Source organism: Tiliqua scincoides, chromosome 1, assembly GCF_035046505.1.
Source record: "Tiliqua scincoides isolate rTilSci1 chromosome 1, rTilSci1.hap2, whole genome shotgun sequence".
Lineage (NCBI taxonomy): Eukaryota > Metazoa > Chordata > Lepidosauria > Squamata > Scincidae > Tiliqua > Tiliqua scincoides.
This window is the reverse complement of record NC_089821.1, coordinates 55365994-55376666: the sequence shown is the minus strand read 5'-3', so window position 1 is coordinate 55376666 and position 10673 is coordinate 55365994.

Sequence of the window (10673 nt, the reverse complement as noted above, 5' to 3'; positions counted from 1 at the left end):
GCATGCTTTATTTCCTATTATGCTACTTCAGTGTGAGTTATAAGAAAGGTAGCTTCATGCTACCAAACAACAAGCAAGCAAGCAAATGAAGGAGCAAAAACAAGAAGAGGTACAGGTCTTTACTCATATGGGTTTGGAAAAGAGACCAAACAAATGTAAACAGCAGCTAGGACTTTCATGTGGGACCTTGAGGTGAGCTGATGAAATGGGTAAGATTCTCACTTGGCTGGCCTGACTGTGTAGCAAATGTCCGGCAAAATGGCTAAAACATTTCAGGGTCTCCTGAAACATTTGCAGGAAACGCTGGCCTTCTGGTGTGCTGAGAAGCATGGTTCTGTTCACCCAGGGCTACACAGGAAAGGGTGAAGGAAGGGGAACAGAACTGGGGGAGGAGGGAGAATGACCTTAGAAGCTGAATTCTTGTGCATGGAGTTGGAGCTCTTTAGTTGGACCTGATCCCTAGTCAAGGTGCTGCAATCACGGGTGCCACCAGAACAAAATGGGGGGGGGGAGACAGGGAAGGGACAACATAAAGTTCAGGAGAGGGCAAACTTTGTCCCACAGATCTGTTTTCTGAAAGAAATATAATGATATAATGATATATTTTGCATTGATGCTCCCGCCCTTAAATATAAATGGAAGAGACTCCACGGCAAACTGTTCTTTGTATATAGTAGGCTTGATTTTTTCAACTTCTCCCCAGTATCGGATAGTCAGTTGCCCAACTTCAGAACCCAGAGGTTCCATCTGAATCTCACCACTAAAAGCAATTGATGCACTGACCCTCCACAATGTGAAGCTACAGCCTCCCTTCCATTCTTGATGGGGCTTTCTGGGGTTTCCATTGGTAACCATTGAACCCTGTTCTAAGGCCAGTGTGGGATGAAAGGAAATATTCCTTCCCCCACCTCAAAGCAGTTGGTAATCCTGCAAAGGTAGGCAGGTGCTGAGCTGAATCAGACTGAGGTGAGGAGGCAAGCTGTTGCCTGAGGAGGCAAGCTGTTCCCTGGAGAACTGCGGGCTCATGCAAACGGTGACTTGGGGTGCCTGCCCATCTTAGCATTTGGGTCTGTGCCGATTAGGAAGTCATTCTGTTAGTGAAGAAAGACAAGCCAATATGAAGTGTGTGGGACATCCAGGAAACATCCACTAAAACTGAGTGTCAGGAGAGTTAGAACAGACAAAAGACAATATTTCTTTACCCATCGCGTAATTAGTCTGTGGAACTCCTTGCCACAGGATGTGGCACACAGTGTCTGGCTTAGATGCCTTTAAAAGGGAATTGGACAGATTTCTAGAAGAAAAGTCCATTGCAGGTTATAAGCCATGAAGGGTATGTGCAGCCTCCTGGTTTTAGCAGTAGGCTACCTCAGAATGCCAGGTGCAAAGGGAGTGGCAACAGGATGTAGGTAATTTGTTGCCTTGTGTGCTCCCTGAGGCATCTAGTGGGCCACTGTGAGATACTGGAAGCTGGACTAGATTGGCATTTGGCCTGATCTAGCAGGGCGTATGTTCTTATGAGATGCCAGGTACAAGGGAGTGGCAACAAAATGCAGGTCACATGTTGTCTTGTGTGTTCCTGGAGGCATTTGGTGGGCCACTGTGAGATACAGGAAGCTGAATTAGATGAGCTTTGGCCTGATCCAGCAGGACTCTTTTTATGTGTGACACATGAAAGAACACCCCACTTGGTGAGGATTTTGAAGAAATGACATTATCAAATGCAACATGTCAATCCTTTGGATGCTTATTCTGCCTTCATATCATTAGGTTAATAGTGGTATGGAAGAAAAACAGGATAATCTTTCTCAGCTGTAGAGCCAGGCAGATTAATTTAACCTTTGTCATCTTATAGTCCTTCATCAAATGCCTTCTTTGAAGTTCTTGGATTCAGAGATTGTCTGATCAAAATCCCTGAATGATTAAATTCCAGGTTAAGTATCAGAAGTCCATGGAATCTGCAGAGATCAGGCCAGTATTCTCACAGGGGTCTGATGCCCAGGACTGCTCTACCTGTGGCAGCCACTACTTCCTTTCCTTCTTTGGTGGCTTGCAAGTGCCATTCAGTCCACAGTGCACTGTGTGCAAAAGTGCAGCCACCAAATCATCCCTTTCTTACAATCTGGGAGGTGTCATGGACTGTGACAAAAAATATGTGGCTTCCACAAACACCTGCATTGTGTGTTCAGTTCTGAGAGCTGAGGATTCTAGCACAGTTGTCTCCTCACTGCCATGGCTTCATCTCTGTGTGTTCTAATCTCTCTCATCATCTTGAAACCAATGTGTTCAAGTTTTCATTTGAAAATATCCTTCTCTTCCTCCTGACCACCCTGTACCCAATGGTGCTGCTGTAAGGTAGGATTTAAGGGCCAACATTTGTTGTTCGGTCTCAAAATACTAGAGGGAATGCCCCATTGCTGTATCCACCAGGAGAACAATACTGGACTCCAACTGGCCAACTGAGCCCTGGGTGGGACCACATGGAAGCTTACCAAGAACATTCCACCAGCACTAACTGCTAGTAAAGCTCTGTACAGCACTTCCTGGCAGCACACTCAATATGGTGCTGTTGGGACACCGGAGTCTTCCCGCACACAGCATTGGCTCTCCCACCACCCACCAGTGCAGGTAGGTCAGCAGGAGAGGTAGAAGGGGTGGAGTAGGGTGTAATGGAGTGGAAAGGGGGTGCAATAGGGTAGGGAGATTGTGGAAGGGGTGAATCCAATGGTGATGGCTCATACCAGATCCTATTCCCCTTCTTGCAGCCTCCTTGCCTCCCCAGGCCTCTGAGAGGATTTTTATCAGGGGGTACAAAGTTTCCTTTGGGCGCCTTCCTAATGGGGGAGGGGAGGGAATGAAACAGTGTGGGGCAGGGAGAGGATGCAGTGGTGGGCAGAAGGAGGGCATGCAGGGGGCAAAACAGGGGTGGTAACAGCCGTAAAAGTCATTGGAGTCCAAGTCTACCTGCCCAGGCGGTGTCAGCAGCTATAGATACAGTAATACAGAAAGCAAAACACTCCTAAGTCTCTATAAAGTTTTTAAATATAGAAAATCATTGCAAAAAATTCGCATCATCCTATTTAGGCTCACACTAGAATGGAAAGTGTCCTGTGTATACCAAAATGTCCAGGTGAGATCAGAATATGTAAGATCCCAGGAAATTCTTGGCCCCCTCCTTTGACTCCTTTTTGATCCTGGGCTTGGACACAAATTACTCTCTGCACCCTCTATCATGGGCCCTGCAGCCCCTTTTCTCTCCTCAGACTTGTGCTAATGAAATAGCTAGAGTAGGTCCAAGGAGACCCATTGCAGTGCAGGAGGCTTATGGAGATATGAGGGTATTTCAATCCCCTTTCGCCTCTGAAGCCTCCCAGTCAGGACCACCCCCCTTTGCTGGATTCAGTGCACAAGTTTTTGGCATGGCTGCATCAGTGGGAGGCGCAGAAGGATAGAACTGGGCTCTAAGTGCGCTATCAGCACCTCATAGCATCTTCAGAGACTGCTGCAGAGTGTAATACATGCCATGCTGCCCAAATTAAATGAACTGCACCTAGAATAGGGACTGACCTCAGGCCTGATTTTCTAATGTTCACTTTATGTGGTTGAACATATGAGGTTACCTTATCAGTCACATCACTGGCCTATCAAGTGATGATCCACGATTTCAGGCAGGATATTTTCTACTCCAACCTGGATTGGGACCTTTTGCACCCCATCACTTGTTAGAGATACACCTGATGTGCCTGATGCATGGGGAATCCCTTCTTAGTGATGATGTGAGTTGTTGGGGTCCCTGGTGAACAAGTTGATTGGCCACCAGGGTGGATGAACTGCCTGTGTGAGAGTTACATGGGGATGGCCTCCTCCTCTGCCCTCCCAGTCTATCAACTTGCTCCTCGGGGGTCATCTGCACTCAGAGCATACAAGCGGTATAAATTGTACATGGAATGTCTAGAGTCACCATATGCCTTTAACTTTTCAACTCATCCCTAGCAGGGGGCGGATGGCCCGCTTGCAGACGGTGGGTCTCTAGCATGTAGACCTACTCACTGGTGCCACCCCAAAGAAGCATCGAATCTAAGGGAACCCAGCCCTGCTTCTGTTGCTACCCTTCCCCTTCCATGCACACTTCCCTCCCTGCAAGCGAAGCCATGTGTGCATGTACAAAGTTGGGCATATGCATCCATTGGAGGGCTTAGATTGTTTTCCACATGTTGACAGAAGAGCATAAGATATAGGAAAAGCCACACTTGCCTTGTATTGGCTCCATCAGTTCTCCATCATTGGCTCCCTCAGTTCTCAAGAGCTGTATATACTTTTGTGAACATGGTAACTGCTTGCAGCTGGGAGGAGACAAAAACAAGATTTCATGGATATTCATACATGATGCCCAAGCTCCAGGGCCTCTGAGAGGAACTTTATCAGGGGGTACAAAGTTTCTTTTGGGCCCCTTCCCAAAGGGGGAGGGGCAATAGGGGTAGGCAGAAGGGCAGGGCAAAATAGGGCAGGATGAAGGTGCTGACAGCTAGAATAGTTTTTTGAACCCAGGTCTACCAGGCTTCTTGATGTAGAGCCCAGGTCTACCTGACCATGCTGCACCGGCAGCTAGATAAAGTAATACGGAAAACCAAACACACTCCTAATTCTCTTTAAAATCTTTGAAATATAGAAAAGCCACTGCAGAAATTAGCATCTTCATATTTGGGTTCATACTAGAATGGACAGTGTGCTGTGTGCACCAAAATGAACTTCTGCAGCAGCTGTAGCCCCACAGCTGGGTCCCTGAGCTCCTATACACTCCTTCATGGTTATGGGATGCACAAGCCAAAGAGCTACAGCAGCAGACCTGTTCCTTCCCAGATTTGACACTGTGTTAAGGAGGGTCATGGATGCATTCCTGGGCCCGGTGTGTATGGCTTGCAGTGGCGATTGTGTCTCCAGCATCATGTACAGGTAGCAAATTCAGGTGAGATAGGAAAATGTAAGATCCCAGGAACTTTCTGGGCCCCCTCCTGGGCCCCCTTTCTGACTCTAGGCCCGGGTACAAATTACCCCTTTTACACCCCTCTCCTAGGTCCTGCCAAACTCCATGCAGTTTTGTCTCTCTCCCTCCCTCTCCTACAATCTTGAATGATTACAGTCTGTCACTCGCAGCAATTACAGCACAGTTTAGCTTTCACTATAAAACAGTGCCATGCCACTTTTGCAGCTCCAATCAGCAGAACCAAAAGCGATAGAGTTTAATTACCCATAATGATACCTCACGCCTCGGCATCACTGGCAACCTCTCTGAGATGTGAACAACAACAGGAAAAAATAGAATTAAAGTCCACATCACTTTCCAAACTTTGCAGTGTCACATTATATAGGGAATCAGAAACTCTCTGCAGTCTGCAGACTGCGCGTTCTGGAGTTGCATCATTAAAGTTAATGGAACCACGCAGTTAACAGAGTTAACTATGCCTTCAGAACATGCCCAAAGATAGCCTGTTAAAGTGGCAGTGCTCGCTGGGTCAGCAGAGAGCTGGAAAAGGTTGCCAGGGGTGCATTTCCTGGCTCCAGTCCCAGGGCTGGTGATCAGAAATAGGGGGGAAACGGGCAACTGGCTGGAAAGTCAAAATTCTAGAGTTGCCTGCTTGAGATACACAAATGTTTTTGAAAGAGAACTGCTCCTGCGTTTTTGCAGGAGATTCTCACAACATCATCTCCAGGTTTCTGTGGGCCCTTGGGTGAAAGACCTGCAGTGGGACCTCCTAGACCAGAGGTTCCTAACGTGTGTATTACACACACCTGGGCATCATGAGAGCTTCGCCAGGGTATCACAGGATGCCCAGCTGCCCAACCGTGCAAGCAGTGGCAGGAAGCACCTGCAGGACTCCCCTGCTCATTAGAAATGAAAGGGGAGTGATTGCGCTCCACTTCCGCAAAACTGGAAGTGGAGCGCGATTGCTCCACTTTCACTTCTGATGAGCCGGGGAGCCCTGCAGACACTCGTGCAGGGCTCCCCGCACCCCAGGATGGCTGCTGCAGGGAATGGTGAGTGCATCCCAGTCCCTGCAGCCCTGTAAGTGACGCAATCCTGGGGATGGCGCCACTGCCTCTTCCCTGCCTCCTCGCTGCCCCTACCCCTTAAGGGGAAAGAGACCAGCGCCTTCAGGCTGGGGCGTCGCGATGCCCCAGTTTGAAAACCACTGATTTAGTATAAATATATATGAAAACTAAGCCATAATTGTTGGTGCTGCTTATAAGTGCCCCAAGGCAGCTTGGCATTCATTGGAAGTGTTAGGAAATACCAGCTTTAACTTCAAGGCAAGAAAAAGAAAAAGTTCTTCCCAGTGCTGGAAATGCTACTGTAAGAATTGAAATGAAGAAGGATCAGAAAATAGATAGCAAGCAAACAAAAATTTTGAAATGTCATATTGGTATCCTGTCCAAAACAGAGATATCCAATCAATGCAGAAGTACTTAAGTATAATTTGGTCTTTCCAAACCCTGGCAGCAAAAAGGCAGAAGCAGGAAGGATGCTAGAATAAGTTATAGCAGGCAAACTCCTCACTGCTCATATTTCTTTTTTTTCTTTTCTTTTTTTAATAAAACTTTTTTTCAGTTACAAACAGAAAGCAAAAGAACAACAGGCAAAAGGTCAGAGAAAGCCATATAATCAATGTTCAGGGCACAGGAGGATAAAATACATGCAGTGCTATGTAACACCCAGGCAGATCATTCCACAAAAACCGATGGCTAGGAGTCTATACTGCTGGCTTATGCATCAAACAATACCATGTAGACTGAGACCATCCTGAAGTCCAAGCTGGAATCAGCAATGGCAGCAAGTGCTTGTGGCTTGGGAAACCCAGCTATGCCCGTGTTGAGCTGAAACAGATCTATAGAGGTGTCTGAACTCACCATTGACTCAGAAAAGTTGAGAGACTGACGATTGTATTTTGAGCTCCCTCTCCTCCAATAATGCTCTGGTACTATAGCTAAAATAAAGTGCAAGCATGAATCATTGGCATGACCTACTAAGTGCAGATATATTGGAACTAGCAATGATGCAATTCTCCCAGGAGCCTGTGAGGTTGGCTAGCTTTGTCTCTTGGTTTCCAAAAGAAGAAAGTCTTCCTCCACTAGTATTGTCCTATGGAAGCCATCCAGCCCCAAAGAACTCACATCTATTCAACACAGCTTACCAATCACTAATGTCATATGTGGCAATTACTTTCAGACACTCCTTCAGGAGTTGAGTACATTAGCTATTGCAAAACATATCTTAAGCCTAAACAAGTAAAATAGTATATTTTATGAGATGGGAATTTTTTTTGTTCAAGAGTTCTGCAGATCTTTTACTTACATGGACTTCTTCAATGCTGAGTTCCCTTTTTTAGAATCTAGTATTCACAAGAAATCACCAGTTACCGTGGTTGAGAGCTTTGGACAAATTACGCAAACAATAATTGATGTTCCAATCTTCTTAGAAAGTCATTCATCCAACAGGCCTATCTGCAGCCGTGTTGTGACAAGGAATCATGGGTGATTACAGCTGGCAGGATTTCTCATTTCAACTTCTCTCAACCTGTTCCTTCTTTTAAACACATTCAATACTTACCCATTTCTGATTGAGCGAATGGCACTGAAAAGCACAAGCAGCTGTTAAATATTTTGCAGCCTCCTGGGTTATTTCAGGAAATTTATTATTCTTAAATTAAATAACAATTAATCATTATAATACTTATTTGTAATAATATATTAAATTAGTGTCTATGCTGGAAGGCAAAGAATATGTACATTGGCACTGCTGTATATAGTGATCAAAGTTGGAGTGATGAAAAGTGTCTATGAAGAATGAAAGCCACTGGCATTTAGGACAGTTAGCTTCCTGCTAACTGGGCAAAGAGGCATCTTTTCAAGGGTTTTCTCTTAAACTGAGAAGGGGGAGAGCAGCTGTCCCTCTTCACCCCAGCATGGCAACTTTTCCAGTGGCTATTACTGGTATCTAGGAGACAGACTAGGGGAAATGGAAGGAGGAAGTCTTTTAGAAATCTTGGTCCCAAACCATGAATGGCTTTAAAGGTCACACACTTATGCTATTAGACATTACCACAGAGACATGCTGGAGTGATGTGAATCAGCAGTAGACATGCATACTGTTCCTTAAAGTCTAGTTAGTTCCTAAGTCAGGGGTGTCAAACATAAGGCCACAGGCCAAATGCATCCCCTAGAAGCAATTTATATGGCTCCATTATAATTGGGCTCTCCCAGCTTAATAATCGGGCTCTCTCATATCTTAAAAATATGAATAAGAACTGCACATTTTGTCTTCTGTCATTTGCAGTTCATCAGTTTCTATATGAGAATAAAGTGCTTATTTCTGGCCATTATCTGCTTAATGGTGTCACTTCCGGCCCTCAGCAGGCACCATGAAAGCTAATCTCAGTCTTCTGTATGAAACAAGTTTGACATTCCTGCCCTAAGGCATGCCTAAGGTTCAATGAAGTCACTGGAATAAAAATACAGTTAGGGCGCAATCCTAACCCCTTTCCAGCACTGACATAAGGACAATGAAGCTCCGAGGTAAGGGAACAAACATTCCCTTACTTTGAGCAGGTCTCTGTGAATGACACCCGACTGCAAGATGCAGCACATGTCCCATTGGCACCGCTATGCCAGTGCCAGAAAGCATTGACATAAGGGGTTAGGATTGCGCCCTAAAATACTTATGACCGAATTCTTAGAAATAAATTCCTACAAACTCAGAATGCTTCCCTAATGCTATCAGAAGTGACCTTAGAGCCAGGAGTGGGTTTCAACTGTGCTGGCTGGAGAAATGAAAGAGCAGCTCACTTCCTCTCAACCAACACAAGGACCAGTCTGTGGAATGAGTACAGAGAGGCCCTTGCTTCATCCCAAGAGCTCTAGCCTAGGACCAATCTGAAGGATTCTCCTGCCTTGTGTTTCCTGGAAAATGAGTCCTTTCAGTAGGCTTCAACAATGGAACAATAGGAAGGGGAAGGCGAATTGAGCTCTGAAGCTGCATGCTCCTTGAAGCCCAAGCCCTCCTCAGGTAGATACATTCAGGAGTGAGGGAGGCTGCGCTTGTGCCAGCAAAAGACTCACAAGGGAAGAGGAAAATGACTTTGGAAATCCTTGTATTTGAATCTCTGTTCTGCCCTGTTCTTCTCTTCCAAGGGGTTGGGGAGAAGAGGGGGAACTGAGCTTCCCCAAGACTTTTCAAGGATCTCCACACGCATGTCACAGTCAGATGTGTGTTGCTGTGGTCTTTTGTTTTTAGAACTATGGCCTTCATAGTTTCCATAATGATCAAATTATGCAGAAATATTTGAAATGGCTAAAAGCACCAAGCTTGCTTTGGATATGCCACAAATGGATGTTTACCGCACATCATTGTATATATTACTACCTTTTCCACAGGCAGCATGATTTTGCTGCAGCTGCAGGTGCACATGAGAAATGACAGAGGAGAAAGAGCTGTGCATATTCCAGTTCCTATAAAGTCATTTGTCACTGTTAGCTGCATTATTTAATGTATCAATAACATATAATTATGTTCTTGAAATGCATGCATCCTCTGTCCTGCCCCTCACCTTCTGCTCCTTTTTTCATCCTTTAGACCAGTGGTTCTGAAACTCTGTGCCATGGCAACTGGGTGCCACTATCTTGGATCATGCAAGATCTTGTGGGAATCATGTGAAATCTCGTGAGATCCAAGATGTTGGCAACTGGGAAAGACGGGAAGAAGCCATCATGAAGGAAGGGCGTATTGACCACAGTAAGTTTTGGAACAGCTACTTTAGATTATAGTCTATAGTCAGTCACAGAAACAACAGATACAGCAACTTTACCATATCTGTTCTGGTAGTTGATTTAAGGCAAGAAATAGTCAGCCCATCATGATGTAAGAACAACATCATTCTAGGTTCAAAGGTCTGGACTCACGGAAATGCCACCATTTTGAACATAGAGAGCCATGTTTAGTCATGCTCAGTTAAATATAGAACGTTTTACTCAGCGACTTTACCATGTCTGTTCTGATAGTTGATTTAAAGCAAGAAATAGTCGACCTGTCATGATGTAAGAAAAACATCATTCTAGGTTCAAAGGTCTGGACTCACGGAAATGTCACCATTTTGAACACAGAGAGCCATATTTAGTCATGCTCAGTTAAATATAGAACGTTTTATGTACCAACAATGAAAAAACGTAGGTGAGGTAATATATAATGTCAGTGGACCTAGATATGAATTAGATCACTGGCAGAAATTCATGTTCATGGGTCAAAATTGGTGTTAGCTGAAAACATCCTTTTTATGAAGCAGGATAATATATAAACAACTATAGTATATAGGCACTCACAGATTCTGGTCCTGTGAAACATTGGATTCTTCAGGTATTCTCAGACTGAAAACATTGGTTAAAGCATCCTGCACATAATCAAATGTCCACTCTCTTGCTTTTCTTTTTGTTTCAGGCTGTGAAATCCCCACTCCGATTTCATCATAGGTTCAATGAAGTCAATGAAATAAAAATGCAGTTAAATACATTTGGCTGAGTTCTTATGTACGTTACTTAGAAAAAAATCCCTGCAAACACTGAATACTGCCAGCTCGCCTGACTGGATTCTTCTTCACATTGAGTTTGAGGAGACATCTGCAGTA